General features: G+C 38.3%; 1 protein-coding gene across 4 annotated transcripts in view; it reads left to right on the top strand.

Moving 5' to 3' along the window:
• Window positions 1-6,782, top strand: part of NEK7 (NIMA related kinase 7) — a 75,064-nt gene that overhangs the window by 20,806 nt on the left and 47,476 nt on the right. The gene's annotated exons all lie outside the window — the stretch shown is intronic.

The following is a 6,782-nucleotide window of genomic DNA, read 5'->3' as shown; positions in this document are numbered from 1 at the left end:
AATGAAAAACCTTTGCTTTTTCATTGTCACACAGGCAAAACCAACTTCAACTAAGGCTCTATCTGGTGTTATTTCTGTTCTCATTTACAGTTTGGAGCTGTTCAGAGATTTTTGTTACAACACCGTTACCCTCTAAAAATTCTCTACTCGTTTTACTTAGGAAATTAACCTGGCAATATGTTTAGTTTTGAAACTGAAATTGTCATTTCAGTTCTGATCTCTTGAAATATGTTTAGCATATTAGTTTAAAGGGCTACTGGCATCAATTCTGAAGAGGTTTTCTTGTTACCTTCATGTATTGCAAAACAGCGTGTGTCAGATTCCATAGATTCTGTTCTAGTGTTCCTAGATTTCAATAATTTTATTTTTGCTGTGCTAATATATGCACAGTAAATTTCCCTGTCGTATCTTGACTTGCTGTTCCATTTGTGTGCTTTCCTGTGCTGCGCAGCACCAGGAGGCAGGGCTAGTCCTAGCAGTCATAAAAAAGAGAGACTTGGTTCCCCCTTCTGGGAAAACTGCCAGATATATACTACTTCAAAAGCTGAAATGTATTCTAAGAACTTTGATCAACAGTCTTAAAACATTAGGCTAATTCTTCCTTCATTTTCAGTGTGTGAGAAACCAGAAAGGTCAAATGTGACTTGAAATGCATGTCAATTAAGGTGGATGTGGAATGCCTGGGTACTTGAAGAAGTCATAAAGTCCAGCCTTTCACTGTTAACTGTGAAATTTTTATAACTGTGCTTGCATTAAGAATACTGAGGCATTGTAGTATATGTACTTTTAACAGTATTTCAAAAGTCTTTATGTATAGCTGTGTTATTGCATCAGCTTTCCCAATTTGACAAACAATTTTTTTTCAACTCGCGATGACGACATTGTGCTGTCCATATGCGGGTGATAGGTTCTACAGCAGAAAAGCTTTCTTGTTTAATTTGTGTTTAATAAACTTCTAAGAATATACTTGGTGGTTGGTAGGAAATAGAGAGTTGTGGCTCTCCCGTGTCTGAAGGTATCCAACATGCTGCTGGTCTTCCATTGGATGTTACTGCCTAGTGCATGTCAGGAGCAGCTGTTCTGTGATCTGTAAAACCACGTTTCCTATGAAGGCTGGATGTGTGTAGGAGACTATTATCTGAATGGCAAGTAAGATTTGGATGAGTTGTAAGGGAAGAACTTCCTAAGTGTATGATGAAGTATTACCTGGTGTTCAGAAGTCTTGTGGCACTGCTGAGTGTTTGGCACAGCAGTTTTAGCTTGCATAGTCAGCATCTAAAACTGTTCCATTTGGACAGAAGACTGTCTTAAATTGTTATTGTGCTTTTGTGACTTCCCTAAGATTCCCTAGAAATGTTTTTGTAAAATACAGTCACCATGGTTAATTTCACTATAAAATTTGTTTTCATAGATGTCTTTTGGTGACAAGCAATTGCGTTTTGGAGGAGTTTGTGTGGGCCTGTTCTATGATTGTGTTTCTTGCTGTTAATTTCAGTCATATTTTCTTTATTTCAAATTAAAATATTGCCTTTCCTGATGCCTCATTAGTGGAAGCTCAGCATGGACAAAATAGGAGGAATGCTTCTTTCTGTCATGAGGGAGAGGCTGTATTCTCTGTTTTAGACCCATGCACAGATACATCACTGAGATCTGGACTTTGTTCCACTTTCCCATTTTCTGACCTTTCTCATCTCTACATGCTTTTCTTCTCTGATCTTGCAAGTTGTGTCCATTCCACCCCTCCCTGTTTCATTTTCTTGGCTGGGTTGGGTGTATAGCTGTTCTCTTTATGCCTGTTCGGTCAGTGGTTCCACATGTTTGTCTCTACCTTCAAAGGCTGCTGTGACTTGAAATTCTTCAGTTGCCCTCTTTTTAAGAGTTACTGGATCTCAGGCCATTACTTGTTCTGAAAGGACTGCCAGTTTTGAGTTCTTATGAAGCTTTCCAACAAGAACGTTTATTTTCTGCTATTAAAATTTTATTTGGCTGAAATATGTACAATATTGATAAATGTTATATTAATGCGTACAAAATGTATGTTTGTGCAAGTAAATGTGAGCAGAAGCAAGTGGCAGTAAGATGCTGTTGTAGAAAGGACAAGCAGATGGTGACAGAAACTGCTCTTCATGGGTTTGTAGTTGTTGCTGAGTCAAGATGACATGAAGTAGTAGAATTCTTGATTTGGTTTCCAATAGGATATGTAGCAGTGTGAAAACTATTTAATTTGCAGTCCCTTTCTAGTAAGCAGAATAAACAAAATAGTATATTGGGTCTTGTCATCTTACCCTTCGTGCTTCATCCTTCCATGTGCAGCTTGCTTTCTTGTATCACAGAATCACAGAATCACAGAATCCCAAGGGTTGGAAGGGACCTAAAAAGATCATCTAGTCCAACCCCCCTGCAAGAGCAGGGTAACCTGCAGTACATCGTAACACAGGAACTTGTCCAGGCGGGCCTTGAATATCTCCAGTGTAGGAGACTCCACATTTTTTTAAAATCTTAAATTACTGGCATAAATATTAGTATTGGAGATATAATGCCAGAGGTAAGCTGTGTTCATGTAAACTAATATAGCAGAGTTAAACACTATATTTAATGGTTTTAAATACTTTTGGTTTCTGTTGTAAATATATTAGGATTTGAAATTGTAAATAGGCAGTTCATTGACTTCATTTAGCACTTTCCTGAGATAAAACTGGGGATGACATATGATGTATTATTGTAGTTAGGGAAGTGGTATTTATGATAATTAGGTTCTTTATTTTTCCATGTTTTCTGAGATGCTGTTGAAATATTACCTAAATGGAATGAGAATTAAAAACCAAATCTTCATTACTACACTTTCACTAATTCTAAACCGCACTTGAGTCAAAGAAACATCAGAATAGATCAACCACAGATAATCTCTGAATACAGCAGTATACGTTTAAATTGCTTCTTGCTAAGTTTCATAATGTGTTAAGACTAAGGTCCAAACTATACTGAAAGATCATGCCTGAGGAAGAAGCAATGCGGCTTTACTACTGCGACCCTAGGTAACCCTTGCAACAGAACTATCAAATAAGACCCTGAGGTATGGGGTCACGTCCTGAGCCATGAGTGCTCTCATGGTCACTTCCAAGGGTGAGGTAAGCAGCTGCTGGATCCTGGAGTAAACACTCACAAAACATTGTTAAAGAGCAGAAAAGTTGTAAATATCTGAAGTCGGGGCTGTAAGGCTGTATGAGTTCATTTTGTGGACTATTTTTTTAAGTGAACTTCTCAAATTTAAAGTATGTGAAACTGTGTATTGCAAAGAATTGCAAATTCATTACATTTCTGCCTTACATTGTTCCACCTTTCTTTCCCTTTCATTCTGGAATTGTAGGCCCCTGTTAGAGATTCAGACAAGGAATCCTTTTATCTAGCACTTACATTCATTATTCATTGTGCATTGTCAATGGATTGCTACTTCAGGCCTGAATTAGAGATAATTAATCTTAGGAAAGCACTTGTAATTTCACATTTTATGAAGCACAATTGTCTCAGCACAGTAATGCTGTGGTGGCAAAATACTCTAATGTTCCTTGTTGCCGTTCAGTATGGTATTTTTTAATATTTATGTGCAGTCAAGTCTTTATCTTGCTTACTTGTCTGCAGGTTTATGTTACAGCAGCCATGCTTGTGTTTTGTTTTGGAGATACTTTTTGGTATTTTTATTTTATACAGGATTTCAAACAGAAATACAAAAAATTCACATTGAAATGGTGAGGTTAGAAAGGTTTTTTTATCCTTTTCAATACTGAAAAGGAAAACTTGGAAAAGTGATGGACTTTGGAGCAAGAGGAATTAAGCAGATTCCCAACTGGGCATGTTACTTCAGATGATGAGTTAAGTTCGTAGCTGGTAATTAATCAGATACAGCCTACAGTTAGAAGCTAAGGCCTGCTGTTTTCCATCTGATGGTTAAATATAAACCTTCTTGCTCTGCAGATAGTTTTCCTCAAGCTCTGGTTGTGTGTGTGAGCATGTATGTAAGAACTTTACTCAGGAAGTTAATTTCATGTATTGCAATCTCTTTGTTTAGTTTACATGGCTGCACAGGGGACAGTTCCTGCTCTGCATTTTACAGTAGCTTAGAAACTATTCTAAAAATACCAGTATCTCTTGACAGTACTTATATCTGACATTTCTAGAATGTTGAAAGAATAAAGTTATAACCTATGCTCACGTGAATGTACTGGGGAAGTGATTCAATGCAAAGTTGCTAGAGAGATTCCTTAGTTGCGTAGCACGTAGGAGAATATTTTGCAATAAGTATCTATATATACTTGTCCTTCTTTGCCTTCATATGATATTGATTGCGGTAGGAGATGAAAAACTGAGAGCTGAAAATGGACTTTTTCTTTCACTTAGTGTTCTTGCTAAGTGGAAAAAAACATGGCTAAGGGCTTTAAAAACGCTCTCAGGTCTCTTCAGCTGTATTTTCCTAATTGTTTTCAGGAATTTCACAGTAATTGCTAACTAAAGTATAGTGCTTACCACGAGATTTTATTTGATTGCACTCTTCATGAAAAAAGGCACATCATAAACATATTTGCTATATTTGTTGCTTATTATCAGATTTTCCGCAGCAAGCATAATTCATTTGTAGAAATGTTTATGGTAGTCCTTGAAAACAGAAGTTGGGGGGAAATAATTACAATTTTAAATCAGTGTATTACACTGTGTAGTTTGTGCTGACTAGAGAAATGTACCTCCAACCTGAATTATTCTGTGATCCTGACCTCATGTGGAGTTAAGAATTAGTATTTATTGTCAGTCTAATTAATGCCCTAGCAGTCTAATCAAAATGCAGCAGTATTTATTGATAGCCATTTACAGTGATGCTAACACTTGTAGTCTAATAACTAGTAATTTCCAATAATCGATGTATGGAACACCATCTCCTGAGCTCTGCTGGCAGGAGGATGCTGGTGGTGGCTCTACATTGGATTATGCTGGGTGCTTTCAAGCAGGCAGTTGCTGATGCTTTGTGCTGATCCAAAAACTTACAGATGTTAATAACTGGTTTTGTTAGACCTTTATTATATCTGCTGTAGTTTCCTTAAGACTGGAGCTGCACAAAGCTGAGCTGAGTCTAAGAGCAAGTTAGGCAGAAATCATTTGAGTGTAATGTCTTTGTTGCAGTTAAGTCACTCAGCTGCAAGACATATGCTGCTACAGTTAAAAACAAACGCAGAAAATAAGTGCAGGCCAAGAAAAGACCAAACAAAAGGTTGCCAGTCCTTAGGCAGTTGGTTTCTGTGGCAGGCTGAGGTCTGAGGCCTGCTAACAACAATGGCAGTACTGTCTTTACAGAGTGGGAGATGGGTAAATCTGTGTGCAGCACTCATGCTAGGGAGGGGGGAGCATAAGCTGACCTTTCAGCTTGGCTTGCTGAGTAATAGTAGCTGAAGATGGAATTAGTCTGCTTGCAATGCTATAAGCTGTTACAGTTGTACTGGAAGTACTGACAAGCTTCATATTGTTACATCAATAGCCAGCCGACAGGATACCACAAGCAAAGGACAGCTTCTCCTGCACCACCGTCTGGTCCCCGGCAGCTCCTGCAAAACAAGCTGAGCGCTGCCAGGTGCCATGTGTAATTTTGACACGCACTTGAAAGGATGTTCTTAAAATCTTTCACTGCGGCTTCTATTTTTCAGTGTGAGACGTTCTTCAGTGTTGAGCCATCTTCTGGTGATGAAGCACGGAGGTTTTCTCGTTGCGCTTACGGTAGCTTCCTTGTGTGAGCTGACACGGCTTATTACACCAGGGGCCTCTGATCTGAACTGCAGCTGTTTGGCAAAGTGGAAGGATAATCTATTCAGAAAGAAAATCTCTGCAAGCTGTTTGAATCTGGTGTGGCAGGGCAGCAGCTCTTCAGAGCCTATGACTGCATGATTTTTGGTGGGTTTTGTGGTGCAGTTGGTTTTGTTTGGTTTTGTTTGGGGTGTTTTGGGGTTGTTGTTTGTGGTTCTCAGCAACCTGATTGCTGGAGGAGGTTGATGTCTGTGAAACTGAAACTCTGGACTTCCGGGAAATGCTGTTTGTAGTCTTTTGAGGTTAGATCTGGGCCAAAATTTAATGGAGAGCCTCAAGAATGATATACAGTAAATGTTCAGATTGTAATGATTAAATAAAACTCACTTTTTCTGTCTTGCTTTATTTTAGTCAGGTAACATTTCAAATGTCACAGGTTCAGCTGAAGTGAGTAACTTTGCCACTATGCTGTATGAAGTGTAGCAAAAGTATAGGGAGTGATGTTTATAAAATTTAAGTCTGTCCTTTTATGAGAGCAGCTGCTTGGTGTAGTCTACTTTGGGCTGTTTAATAACAAATTAGAAGTACTGGGAATACTAGCCAGAATACACAAACACAATTTTGTCTTTCTTTTGTGTGCCTTAATCCTAAATCTTTCACAGTCTTGAGTCTAGGGTTTTATTTTTATTGTGTTGTTATTCCTTTATGAGAGGTACCAATTTATGTCCCTGTCGGAAGCATAGCTTAGGCAAAAACTTGCGTGCAAAATTTGCTTGTTTAGGTTTGTAGGGAAATACTCCTGCTATAGGTGTGTTGATTTGCCTTTTGGTTTTGAATCTTGAAATTCTGCTCTGGGTAATTTATCCAAGTGTTACAAGTAGATAATCTGTGGGCAATTTCCAGTCTAGAATTCTATCTGCAGCTTTGATTAGGTTCTCCTGTGTGTTTGGAGTTCTCTGTCTATGTCTGTAGCGTTTATAAGGAATATTCTTATCTGG

This window comes from Lathamus discolor, chromosome 3 (genome assembly GCF_037157495.1).
Source record: "Lathamus discolor isolate bLatDis1 chromosome 3, bLatDis1.hap1, whole genome shotgun sequence".
In the NCBI taxonomy this organism is placed as follows: domain Eukaryota; kingdom Metazoa; phylum Chordata; class Aves; order Psittaciformes; family Psittacidae; genus Lathamus; species Lathamus discolor.
Note: the sequence above shows the minus strand (reverse complement) of the source record. Positions and strands in the feature narration are given on the sequence as shown.